Source organism: Callospermophilus lateralis, chromosome 6 (assembly GCF_048772815.1).
Source record: "Callospermophilus lateralis isolate mCalLat2 chromosome 6, mCalLat2.hap1, whole genome shotgun sequence".
NCBI classification, from domain to species: Eukaryota; Metazoa; Chordata; class Mammalia; order Rodentia; family Sciuridae; genus Callospermophilus; species Callospermophilus lateralis.
In genome coordinates, this window is record NC_135310.1 from 68081890 (window position 1) to 68090131 (window position 8242).

The window sequence follows — 8242 nt, forward strand, 5'->3', positions numbered from 1 at the left end:
CCTGCTGTCTTTTACCTTAGTTAACAGGTAGTTTATTCTTGTCAGTTTACACATTTTATTATCCAGTACTATGCGAAATATTCTGTGTAGGATTCTTTTATTTTCTGACACATATACATGAAACGATAAAAAGCATTTTCATTTAGAAAAGTTGACTTCAACCAAAACTGCAAAATATGTTCCAATGGGTTTTGATTTCCTGGTATACTACTTCTAACTCTAAGGAAGAAGTAATGCATTTTCCACTTACATGACCACATTTCTGACACAAGCTAAGTGATGGAAAAAAGAAAACTTAGAATAATCCCAAGTAAATATGGGAAGCCACATCAGAGACATCTAAGATTTCTTGAAAACATTGTTAAGTGGGAAACCACTAATCCTACATTTCTGTGGGTTTCTTGGTACAAGTCCAAATCTCTCAAAGCTCTTCAAGGTATGGGCTACACAATGACAGATACAATAGTAAGTTCAGTAGCGTGTAAATAAGAACCATGCAAATAATGGTAAGAGAAAGTCAAGGACCAGATGATGAGACAACCCTTTGTGCTCCATAGGTGGAATAAGTAGTTAAACCCTACATAATTTTATGCTTCTTGGCAGATGCTTGCTCAAATACAGCACATACTCTGATGCCTTTGGTTTAAAGAACTTTCTGTTCTGGGCACTCTCCTGGGTCCATGTTGAGCCAAAGGAGAGGGTGTTTTGATCTATATGGTGGGTGTATTTGTTATGACCAGGGCATCAATAGTTCTCAACCTGTGTGACTTTAGGAAGAATGTTTTTGTTGAAAAGATCCTCCAAGGTAGATGCTTTGAAATCTCTCTTGAATACACCCTCATCCTCTTCCATGAAGAAGGAACCCAGGTGACAGTACTTGTAACAACTTGTATTTGTCCTTAACAGCTTTATTAGTAATGACTTTGCCATTTGCCTAAAGTTCAGCTTGCCTCTCTTCCTCAGTCAGGTTTTTCATGTGTTAAATTTCTGCTGTCTTTTTCTCAAGTGTTTCTCTTTCTTTTCTCCCTCTTGATTCTTTTTCATTCCCAAATTTTTGCATGCCTCATATTTTTCCTCATCCTTTTCATCATCAGTATTGAGTGCATCCACTGCAGCCAGGGAATGCTGTTCTCCTCCAGGTCTTTTTTGGTCTCCTCTTTTACAATCTAAAATGTGAACATTCACTTTCCTTCAGTCATGCATTTTGCTTCCTGCTCCATCTCTTTCTGTTTCAATGCTTCAACCTCATGTTTTTGAACTGTCATTCAGTCCTACTTTTGAATGAAGACTGGCTTAAGTTGAGGCTCTGTTATGGTTTAAGTGTGGTGTCCCCCAAAAGCTCATGTGTAAGACAATTCAAGAAAGTTCAGAGGAGAAATGATTGGGTTGTGACAGCTTTAACTGAATCAGTGAATTAATTCCTTAGTAATGATTAACTGAGTGGTAATTGGAGTGGTAGAGTGTGGCTGAGGATGGTGGGAATTAGGGCGTGGCCTGGGGATATGGATATATATATATATATATATATATATATATATATATATATATATATATATATTGAATCTGACAAGTAGAGATCTCTGTCTGTTTCTTTTTTAAAAAATATTTTATTTTATTTTTTCAGTTTTCGGCGGACACAACATATTTGTTTGTATGTGGTGCTGAGGATCAAACCCGGGCAGCACGCATGCCAGGCGAGCGCACTACCGCTTGAGCCACATCCCCAGCCCTCTGTCTGCTTCTTGATCACCATGATGAGAGCTTCTTTCCTCTGCCACACACTCTGCCATGATGTTCAGCCTCATCTTGGCCCCAAGAAACAGAGCCGACGTTCTATGGACTAAAACCTCTGAAACCGTGAGCCCTCAACTAAACTTTTCCTCTTCCACAGTTGTTCTGGTCAGGTCCTTTAGTCACAGCAGTGAAAAAGCTGACTAAAACATGCTCCAACTCATGTTCACTGCCCATGTACTCCACTCAGACTCTGATTCTGTCTCCTCCTCAGATCACCTTTCATTTTGCACCTCTATGATATCCATCTTTTCATTTTTGCTCTCCTGTGCTCACTGATAACTTACTTTTTTATTTGGGGACAGGGTCTTGCTAAGTTGCTAAGGCTAGCCTCAAACTTGTGATCCTCCTGCCTGAGCCTCCTGAGTCATTGGAATAAAAAGCATGTGACATCATGCCTGGCTTAAGACTACTTTTTTAGAGCAGTTTGAGGTTTACAGTAAAATTAGGAGGAAGGTATACAGATTTCTTTTATACTGCTGCTATCACACATCCATTTGTCACAACTGATGAATTTACAATGATTGACACATCATTTTACCCAAAGCTCACATTTAAATAAATGTTCACTCTTGGTATTGCACATTCTATGAGCTTGTACAAATATTCAATGACATGTATTCACCAGTACTCTATCCTGTGTTGTGTTTGTTTTTCCCTTCCTCTTCTCAAACTCCTTGTAACCACTGATCTATTTCCATACTTTTGATTTTTTCAGAATGCCATACAATTGGAATCATACAGTATGTAATCTTTCCAGATTGACTTATTTCACTAAGTAATGCTCAATTAAGTTTCCTTTATACGTTTTCATGGATGGATAACTCCTTTCTTGTTAGCTCGGAATACTATACCATTGTCTGAATGTATCAACATTTATTATCCATTCACCTACTGAAAGACATTTTCTTGGTCTTTTCAGGCTGCACTGACAAAATGACATAAGTTGGATGGTATGGAAACAAAAGAAATTTTTTTCCATAGTTTGGAGGAGGGAAAGCCCTAATTCATCAAGACACTGGCTGATTCAATATCTGATGGTTGCCAGTTTCGTTTCATGGATGGGACTTCCTTTTTTAAAATTTATTCTTTTTATTTTTCCCACATCTTTGCTGGTGCATTTTTGTTATACATAATGTTATAATGTGTTGTTACAAATCGTTGCATGCACATAATATAACAGTATAATTTGCCCATGTCACTCCTTCATCTCTCCTTGTCCTCTTACCTGACGTCTTTCCTCTCACTGAATTCCCATTGATTTTTTTGAGATTCCCTCCCCACACCCTCTTATTTTTCCTTTCTAGCTTCCACATATGAGAAAACATGTGACACTTGGCTTCTGAGTTTGGCTTATTATACTTAACATAATTATCTCTAGTTCCATCCATTTTCCTGAAAATGACAAAATTTTATTTTTCTTTATGGTGGAATAAAACCCCTTTGTGTATATATACCACATTTTCTTTATAAGTTCATCCATTGATGAATACCTAGGCTGGTTCCATAGTTTGGTTGTTGTGAATTATGCGGCTATAAACATGGCTATCCATGTATCACTATAGTATGATGATCCTTTGTTGTGCAGAAGTTTGTAATTTGATGCCATCCCATTTATTAGCTCTTGGCATTATTTCTGAAGCTTTAGAGATCCTATTGAGAAAGTCATTGCCTGGGCCTAAAACTGGAATGTTGAACTTATATTTTAAGAGTTGCATAATTTCTGTCTCATTCCAAAGACTTTGATTCATTTTTAGTTATTTTCATATAGGATGAAAGATAAAGGTTTAGTTTCATTTTTCTATTTATGTATAACCAGTTTTCCCTGTATCATTTATTTAAAAGACTGACTTTTCTCCAATGTACATTTTTGGTACTTTCGTCAAGGATCATGACTTTATCTGTGTGGTTTGTCTCTGTGTCTTCTATTCTGTACCATCAGTCTCTGTGTCTGTTTTTATGCCAGTATAATGCAGGTTTTTTTTTTTTTTTTTTTTTTTGTGTGTGTGTGTGTGGTCATTGTTATTGTTTTATTTTGTAGTATAATTTAAAATTAGGTATTTTGATGTGAACAACACTTTTTTTGTGTGTCCTTATATGTGGCAAAAAGACATGTCAGTTCTCTGGGGGCTCTTTTATAAAAGCAGTAGTTCTATCCATGAGGGTCTGTGCTCATGAAATAATACCTTTCTGATTAGGTTTCAATATAAGAATTCAGGGGAAAACATCAACATTCATGCCATAGCATATACTTGGTTCCTTCCAAGTTTTGGCAATTATAAATCAAATTACTTTAAACATCAATGTCCAGGTGTTAGTGTGGACATAAGTTTTCAGATGAGCTGGGTAAATGTCAAGAAACAAAATCGCTGGGTAATAATTATAGTAAGAGTTTGGGAAGTAATTGCCAAATTCTGACAAATTGATTGTACCATATTCCATTCCCAACAGCAATATATGAGAGTTCTTGTTGTTCAATATTCTCACCAGAAATTATTGTGGCCAGAATTTTCAAATACAGCCTTCTGCATTTGGCCAACCTAATGTATTTTCCCTAATGACATATGATGTGGAACATCTTTTCATATGGTTATTTACCATCCCTATACCTTTGTTTGCAAAGTATCTGTTAAGATTGTGATCCATTTCTATTACTTGGGGTGTTTTATTTTCATATTCAGTTTAAAGAGCTCTTTATTTATTTTATAGGAGAATTATTGATTAGGAAAGTCTTTGGTCCCTATTTTGTCCTCTTCTGTGACTTGTCTTCATTCAGTTCATTCTCTAGCAAAGTAGCATTTTTATTTTTAAATTTTGACTGAGTCCATTTTACCAACTATTTAGTCCATAGATTGTGCCTTTAGTGGTGTACCTAAGGAGTCAAACTCAATGTTACATAGCTATTTTTTCCATTTTTTGTTTTCAAATCTTTGAGCAGTTCTATGCTTTGCTTCTAACCTTGAATTCTGTGATCTATTTGAATTAATTTTTGTGGAATGCATAAAGTTTGGGTCTAGATTCATTTTTTGAGCACATTAGTTTCCAGTTGTGCCAGTGCTATTTATTGAAAATACTACCTGGGTTGCATTGTATTGTCTATGCTCCTTTGTCAGTGAGTCTCTCTGTGCTCTTTATTCTGTTCCTCTGATCTCTTTGTTCTTTCAGCAATGCCACACTGCTTTGATTGATGTAACTTTATAGTAATTCCTGATGAAGATGCTGTTTTAATGCTTTACCTTATCTTTTGCCTTCTTGTCTAGTGAAACGTAAGCACATTCAGGTAATAACTGATGCATGACTCAAGAGTCCAGCTACCTTATTGGACAGAATGAGTCAGGCTCTTTATCTTTGTATTTTGAAAAGAATTATGCATTTCCTTCTACTATATAAAAAAGTGGATCCAATATTATTTTGTGTATGTTCTTTTTCAAACAAGCCAGAGAAAAAGTTCTATTCATCTCTGTTTTCCAAACACCTAAAACATTGCCTGATGCATAGTAAAAGCCATGACACATAAATCTGATTAGGAAGAACCATGAAGATGAAAGGACTGTGAGGAAATTAAGGATGTCCCTGATAACTAATCTGATTCAGGGTGAGCAATATCAAAGAAGTTACATAAATGTGTGGGAAAATTAAGGAGATGGGAAAAGTACTGCAAGTTTCTTAAAGTAAAGTGATATACAATTTATCATCCTCACTGGAAGCCTATTCTAAAGTGAAAGAAAGTGCATTTCATAATCAAGCTGAACCATCAGATGCAGCTGGGACTTTTCCTGGCAGACTTAGAATTATATATGGTGATCATAATTAGAGCAGAATTAAGTGGTATGGAAGATAATTACAAATGACACCTAGAAAGAAATTTGAAGTATGTGATTTTTATTTGAAGTCATTTAAATATTTTATAAATTGAAATAATATTAGTATGAGCATATATTTAAAAGATTTTGCCTATTTCTGTATTAAGATTCCACATCATCAAAATCATAGTAACAGAACAAAAATAGAGCTAACAAAAAAAAGAGGTTGTCAGTATAAGGGCATTTTATGTATTTCTGTAAAAATAATGACAAATTTTTTTAAAAAAGAGTGCTATTAGAAAAGGGTAATGAAAAGTATCTTGGTCCAGAGTGTGTCTTGCAGAAAAGGAAAAAGAAAACAAGAAGGCATGCCTAACTCAGTGTTGTCGGGATGTATGAAACATTGATATAAAAAGTGAGAATTGAAAACCAAATTGACTTTGTAAATTAAATGTCACTCTCTTCCTTATATCAGTATACAAAATATAAAGCAGCCTGGTGTAACCCTTGTGGAAAAAAAATTCAAACAATCAAAGAATGTGCTCTTTTCTGAAGAATTTGTATTGTTCTTAAGGGGAAGACTAAGGATTTTGTGTTGATTCTCAAAGTAAATTTCTTCTCATTTTATCCATTAGAAAGCTATGTACCTTGATGACCAGTTATCTGATCAGTAATCTGTGTCTAAAATTTTCTCAATTCCTATTTATAAAGCTTACAATCTAATCCCCCCAAAAGTTTCACAGTACCAAACTAGATTCATATCAAGTCTCCAATAGAACAAAAACATGTACTTATTTTTTTAATATTTAAAATCATTTTGTTGCATACATTTTAAGGCATACCACATGTTGTTTTGATGTTTTTACCTTGGTATACATAAATGTAGCAAAGTGATTACTACAGTTCAATAAATTAATATATCCATCATTTCATAAAGTTGCCTTTGTTTGTGTGCATGCATGCATGCATGCATACATGTCTGTGTGTAGTAAAAGTACCCCAAATCAATTCTCTTAGCAAATTTCAGTAAATAATATACAATAGTAACTATAATCCTCATTGTTATATATTAGTATTTCCAGATTTATTTGTTCTATATAACTGAAACTTTGTACCTTCTCACCTAAATGACAAATTAGTTTTTAAATATGCATGATTGGCCCAAATTATCAGGCATGTGAGGAACATGAGTAACATGAAATGGAAAGTCCAAATAAGCCAAATAAAGACATAGAAATCTTGTGTGAAACTGATTCAGGGAACTGCAGAAAATGTTTTAAAAGATCAAAGTGACATAGAAGAATAACACATTCTGAACTTTGTTCTTATATGCAGAGAAGGTATGATTCTTCATTTTCTGTACTTGAGATAATGTTCTTCAGATGTTTCCTACTTATTGCAAAAGAGGAAAGTTTGCGGGCTGGGCCTGTAGTTCAGTGGCAGAGCACATGCCTAGTATGTGTGAGGCACTGGGTTCAATTCTCAGCACAACGTAAAAATAAAATAAAGGCATTCTGTCCATCTACAACTACAAAATTAAATAAATAAATAAATAAATAAATAAATAAATAAATAGGAAAGAAAGTTTGCCAGGCAAACAAGACATGTTTTGTCATGTCATTATCCTCCTTAGCTTAAACTATCACCTTCAAGTTGATATTAAATCTGTTCTAGTTTCCCTTTGTTAAAAACTTGCTAGTCTCCAAGGTAGAGTGTGTGAAGCATTTGTAGACTATTGAAAAGAGGCTGTGGTATGAGTTTGAGAAATCTGGTGCTCTTTCAGCTTTTCTTGGCCTCTGAAGTGGCTGGTCCACTCAACGAGGTCACTTTATATCCACTCCCCATGAAGTGGTGACTGGCAAACATGAGGTCTGTTCTTATTCGGCTCTCTCCATCAAGTCCTGAGATGTCCTTGAAGAATTGGCTCTTGCAGTTGTAATGCCGGATTCGTGGGACCCCAATAGACCTCCAGGAGCCAAATCTGATACAATCACACAAGAGTCTTTATTGCAAGCTCAAGCCTGGACTCACAACCGTTTCTGATGCAGTAGTCCCGAGGAGTGAGTTCCTGTCCTTTGTTCAGTGATATTTTATAGGTTTGGGGGGATACTCTGTACATTACAACATCACACAGCAAATTATTTCACATCATGGGAAAGTCAAACAACAACTCTTAACATTGACTAGCACATTCACTAGCGGCAACAATTTGGGTAAGGGTTATTGGTTAGTACAAGAGAGGGATTTGTTTGAATTGATTGCTTTAATCCATGAGGGGTGTACAAACTACATGGTTTCCTAACATATTGTCAACCACCAAGACTACTGGGGGATCATCTGGCATCCCAGGTATTTTCCCTGTCTCATGCTGATAGGTGGTTGTTAGGTGGTTGCTATGGGTCCTCACCTAGCCTAACTGAGTCAGGGACACCTGGCACTGCAGATCTCTCCTATTATTTGCAGACCAACAACTCAGCTGGGTGGCTATGTGCCTAGGAAGCTCTGTGGGTTTTTCCAAGGACAAGGGTCACGTCACGCCCCCTCCCTCTGGACAGGCTTGAGGTAGAAGCTGTTTTCAAAAAATGGAGTCACATCAGTTTCTCACAGTCAATATGGGTTTTTTTTTTTTTCCCTGACACCTATCATTG

At 35.8% G+C, this 8242-nt stretch overlaps 1 pseudogene; it reads right to left on the reverse strand.

Moving 5' to 3' along the window:
* Positions 1 to 577: 577 nt before the first annotated feature.
* LOC143401889 (microfibrillar-associated protein 1 pseudogene) lies at positions 578 to 5087 on the reverse strand (annotated as a pseudogene).
* Positions 5088 to 8242: the final 3155 nt, after the last annotated feature.